Below are 6,000 nucleotides of genomic sequence, written 5' to 3' on the forward strand. Positions count from 1 at the left end.
ATGGGGAGAGAATGTTTTTGCACCAGATTAACATGGGGAAAATATCAAGGTAACAAACTCCATAAGGTTCTAAGACTAAAGAAATTACAATTATTTAAAAAGGCAGAGCAAAGTGATGTGCAGTGTAAACATTCTATTTTCATATCAACTATAAGTGAGAGGTAGGTATTGAAACACTTCATAATTGATTATAACTAACTACAGCTCATAAGTAGTTGTCATGAGTTCCTGTTTTTTTCTGGTGTTCATGAAGTACCTTTTTTGTGGCAGTTTACTGGCTATTGAATGAAAGTGCAGTCACGTGCACACATTATGGAGAGAATATTTGATTAAGGAGAACAAATAAGTCGCATACCTTTTTCTCTGGTTTTTTTCCTCTATGTAAAGATAAGCTAAGATATTTTAGTATTTGTGACACACTTTAGCTATAGTATGGGTGTACGATATCTTTCAAGAACGGAGGGAACATTACTAAATTATTTTATTGTAAATTATGTTCTATACTAGTCTGTAGCTCTTCTCCATAGACTTTTGTGGAAGTCTTTAGGACACTAACCCCCAGTTTCACAGACAAGACTTGAGCCTAGTCCCAGACTAAAATGTTTCAACTGAAAGCAACTTGCACTCCCTGATCTTAAAATACATCAGTGCCTTTGTTTTGTCTCAAGATGGACACCAGTAGTGTGTTTTTTTTCTAAGGCATCCTGTTTTAGTTTAAGCCCTGTCTGTGAAACCAGGCCTAAAATCAGAGTGCAAGGTTTCAATTACTCAATTAATCAGTATCAGTCAGTGATAATTTGATGGGCACGCTTATTAAGTAGCCCTTAATGTCGACCATGGATCAAATCCACCATGGCAAACAGCGAATATATTTGTGCAGTTTAATGCATTTGAGACGTGTTTTTGTCAGTGTCCTAACCTGTAATGTTACAGCTATATTCTCCATCTATAATGTTAGACAGTCAATCAAGTATGCAACACATGCGTCATGATGTCAGCCCAGATTCTGAATAAAAACACCACAACATAGACTTTACAATCATAAAGCCAACATAAATATAAACATTTTACCACAAACCTTTACATTTATGCGTTTCTAATTTTGAAAAAAAAAAAAAAAAGACTAAACTTTAAACTTAAACATTAATGTGAAAACTTTCTGGAACCAGTTGAAAAACCAGAGCAGGCCCTGAAATGAAGTTTTATATCTTTGATGTGTTGCATCATGGGAAAGTGGGAGAAACCAAAATGGAGGGTGAAGGGGATTTTCTTTGTTTTAAAATTGAATGACTTGAACTATGTATACATGACTGTTAAATAAAAAGTTGTGAATTATTGCCTGTACAAAAACTTTATAATGTGTACAGTTGTACATTTTGGTTGTTTGTACAAATTAATTCCTGGTTGTCTGCATCTACGTCAGTGGTTGTGCCCGTGAGTATAAATGTCCACCAGCTGGGTTTCTGTGCTGTTGTCAGTGTGATCAGGACGTTGGAGTGTTAAGAAGCTTCTGAAGATTGGAATTGCTGAGAGTGAGTTTTTTATGTTTTTTTTCCATTGTACTTCAATTTTAGTAATATTTACTCAGCCTGTTTTTTTTCTGTTTAATGGTGTGTTTAATTCATATTGACTTTGAAAGTCGTGAGCCAATCAGAAGTTCTATTAATCAGTGCCTTTGTGCAGGTTGACTGTGTGACCCAGATGTTGAGAGCTGTGTAAAGAGAAACCGCCTCAAATGAGAACAATAATTTAGTTTTAGGACCCTTGCTGCTTTCACGTTCTGAATGGACTTGAGTCTTATTTTATTTACCAATGATCTGTGAATCTGTGGACTAATAATCACTTTCTCAGATGCTTCATTGTCACTGGAAATGGGTGAGTAAAGTTCAGATAAACATCCACACAACGCTTGTTTGGGTTTTATTTATAAAGCATGATCTGAATTTGAACTAATTCTGAGGACTATAGGGGTTCTCTTCAACAAAAATAACTTTTGCTGATATTGTCTTCTATGACGTGCAACACAAAACACCTTTGTTAAATTCTCAGGAAAAGTAGTTTATGTAATCATTATTTCAGATGTGAAGTGGTGAGTTTTTGGAGTGGTGTTTTGTATATTGAAGCTTTTGAGAGTTTGCACAGGTGTAATTTGTAAATGCATCATTTACTGACTCTTAATTTATAGCTTATGGAAATTTTACATTAATTTAACTGAGCAGTGCTAAATTAATGGTTTAAATTGTGAAAACCAACCAATGCGGTCTAAATTTTTTATAAATGGGTGATCTCTTGTGCACTTTATAAAGTTTTGGCAGTAATGTGGGATGACTGGAAACCTAACTCATGAAGGTAGGCAAGTGCAGATTAAAAAGATTTTTAATTATTATTTTATGTTATGTATATGTAAAGCGTTTTGGTACTTCGTGTGTGTGTGTGTGTGTGTGTGTGTGTGTGTGTGTGTGTGTGTCTCTGTGTGTGTGTGTCTCTGTGTGTGTGTGTCTCTGTGTGTGTGTGTCTCTGTGTGTGTGTGTGTGTGTGTGTGTGTGTGTGTGTCTCTGTGTGTGTGTGTGTGTGTGTCTCTGTGTGTGTGTGTGTGTGTGTCTCTGTGTGTGTGTGTGTCTCTGTGTGTCTCTGTGTGTGTGTCTCTGTGTGTCTCTGTGTGTGTGTGTCTCTGTGTGTCTCTGTGTGTGTGTGTGTGTGTGTGTGTCTCTGTGTGTGTGTGTGTGTGTGTGTCTCTGTGTGTCTCTGTGTGTGTGTGTGTCTCTGTGTGTGTGTGTGTCTCTGTGTGTGTGTGTGTGTGTCTCTGTGTGTGTGTGTGTGTCTCTGTGTGTGTCTCTGTGTGTGTGTGTCTCTGTGTGTGTGTGTCTCTGTGTGTGTGTGTGTGTGTGTGTGTGTGTGTGTCTCTGTGTGTGTGTGTCTCTGTGTGTGTGTGTGTGTGTGTGTGTGTGTGTGTGTGTGTGTGTGTGTGTGTGTGTGTGTGTGTGTGTGTGTGTGTGTGTGTGTGTGTGTGTGTGTGTGTGTGTGTGTGTGTGTGTGTGTGTGTGTGTGTGTGTGTGTGTGTGTGTGTGTGTGTGTGTGTGTGTGTGTGTGTGTGTGTGTGTGTGTGTCTCTGTGTGTGTGTGTGTGTGTGTCTCTGTGTGTGTCCCCCAGGTTAGCTGGGATCTTGGAGTTGGATGTGTGATCCTTTACATTGAGTACTATGGTGTTTACCTGAATAAGCCTCATGCCATCAAAGCTCTTCTTGCTGCATTTGCACTTGGCCTTTGTAAGTTTGGAAAAGAATTAGGGCTAACCCTTCAGGAATGTGGTTGGGAGCCACTGATTTATAGAGCCAGATTGACTTGACACTGATACCCTATTCCTTCACAAGTTCTCCTTGAACAGGTTTTCTTCTCTTAAATACCTGGAAATTTGCTCCTTATGCATCTCATTTGAGTTTTGTGGTTTACATTTAACCCTATAATGTCTCATACTGTGTTCCAGGTGAGTGGGGCAGCTTCTCAGATGAGTTTGTGTTCCTGTCCTGTTCCTTGATGGCAGCTGACTTGTATTCATTGAGACTCTTTTGTAGGTGAGTGCCGAAGTTGTGTTTCTCCAGAGTTACGTTCTTCTAGGTTTATTGGCTGTTTGGCTTCTGTGAAGAGCTTTCTTCAGTAAACTGTCAACTGAAAGTTCTGCTGAATCTTGGTCTCCTTCAATAATATTTTTCTTTTTTTATGTCATGTTTTGACAGAATTTTATGATAATAATTAATATTTAAGTAAATCATCTTTGATTATAGTCCTGTTTCCCGGTGTCTTCCTGGATCTACCTGGTGCAACTGTGACACATGTAGTGTTTTTTTTTTTTTTTTTTTTTTTTAACCTCTTCAGTCACTGCGTCCATTGAAATGGACAATTTTATTGGTTTTAAAAAAGTGTTTTTATGAGCAATTTATGGTTACTGATTGTTCCTAGATCAACCAATCATAAAGAAGATGTGCCTTAATTTAATTTGGGTGGAACATGTTTTATTCTCTGAAGTACCTGGAGATTTGCTTTGAATGCTCTGTGCATCTCTTTTGAATTTTGAGTGGTGAACATTAACCCTAATTCTGTGTATTTCAGGTAAGATGAGAAGCTTTTTAGAAGAGTTGAATGTGCCGCTGTCCTGTTCCTTGATTGCAACTCGCTTGAATTCATTGAGCCTGATGTTGGTGAGTGCTGAAGTTGTTTTTCCTGAATTAGGAAATTATCTGCTAGTCTTGTTTGCTGTTTGAAATGTGGAGAGCTTTGTTTGGTGAACTTTTAACTGATTGATCCTGTATTTAAAGTTTTGTCTGCCTCATGTTTCCTTGTACAGTGCTATAAGTCTTCATGGAAGTGCTACGTTTGTGTCCTGCCGGCCTCGTTTTACCCATTTCTGTGGATTATTAAAGACTGTTAATTGTGATTCTCACTTGTCTCTGCTTTCCTTGCTTTCTCAGAGGTCGCATACCAAAAATGGTCCGTCATTGATAGAAATAACAATAGATCATCCGCAGCGTAATCTGTCAGCGGCCTTTAAATGTTTCTAAGTGTAATTCCAACCCCTGTTCAGTTGGTGGTGAGTGCGGTCCACTGTGGCAGCAGAGCACTGAATCCAGAAGAAAAAGTAAAACTGCCACAAATCTTTTGTTGTATGTTTGCTTACTCAGAAGGTACATTTTTACCACCCTGTTTGTGAAAAATCACAGACCATGTTAAAGACAAACACAACCTCTGCCGTGACACTGTAAGTTTGTATTTTATTGTCCTTTTTATTCCCTTATAATGTAATACCGGTTTTTTTTTTCCTTTAAAGTAATTGTATTTTAGCAAATTTTGTCCCATTTCTCACAAACCACATTTAGAAATGTATTCTTATTCCTTTTTTTATAGAAACATTTGATGTTGGTCATTTTGAATGTTGTATCACTTTGTAGTTTAGTGTTTGTGCCCATTTAATTCTGGTTTAGCTTCCCCACGTTTAATTGTTTTGTGTTTTTTTTTTTTTGTATTTGGTCCCCTTTTGTGCTTTATGTACCTTTTTAGGCAGTTTTTTTGCCCCCCCCCACCCCCCCCCCCCCCGCCTTCTCTTGTTGTATAAATTCATTTTATTTTCTCTTTTGTCATGCTGTACTTGTTACAATATTTATGGTTATGTAATAATGGATATTTCAATGTAATGGCTGTAAACTTATTATTTTTTTTTTTTTGTATTTTATGTATCTGTATATTTTTTTGGCCTTTATTTCTACCAGTCTGTGTAGTTTTATGTACTTGTATTGCTTTGAAACGAGTTTTATTTGAGAATTATTTTCAGTTTTTATAGTGCTCTTTTTTTTATTACTATGTAGTGTTTTCTTGTATTTTGTTAAGGTAATTTGTTTACTTTTAATGTATCTTTTGGTGTTGTTTGTCAATGTATGACAGTTTGTCCTGGCTGGGGCAAGTTGCATGTTTTGTAATTGTAAAAGTGTTGGAGAATTAAAACGAAATGAGTGTGTGTATATATATTTAATTTTGTAACAATTTTGTAATTTTTTTTTTTTTTTTTTTTTTTTTTTTTGGCCAAAATGCTGTCTAGGGTTGAGTTAGGGTTGAGTTAGGGTTGAGTTAGGGTTGAGTTAGGGTTGAGTTAGGGTTGAGTTAGGGTTGAGTTAGGGTTGAGTTAGGGTTGAGTTAGGGTTGAGTTAGGGTTGAGTTAGGGTTGAGTTAGGGTTGAGTTAGGGTTAGGGTTAGGGTTAGGGTTAGGGTTAGGGTTAGGGGTTAGGGTTAGGGTTAGGGTTAGGGTTAGAGGTTAGGGTTAGGGTTAGGGTTAGGTTAGGGTTAGGGTTAGGGTTAGGTTAGGTTAGGGTTAGGGTTAGGTTAGGGTTAGGGTTAGGTTAGGTTAGGGTTAGGGTTAGGTTAGGGGTTAGGGTTAGGGTTAGGGTTAGGGTTAGGGTTAGGGTTAGGGTTAGGGTTAGGGTTAGGGTTGGGTTAGGGTTAGGGTTAGGGTTAG

Source organism: Garra rufa, chromosome 6 (genome assembly GCF_049309525.1).
Source record: "Garra rufa chromosome 6, GarRuf1.0, whole genome shotgun sequence".
NCBI lineage: Eukaryota > Metazoa > Chordata > Actinopteri > Cypriniformes > Cyprinidae > Garra > Garra rufa.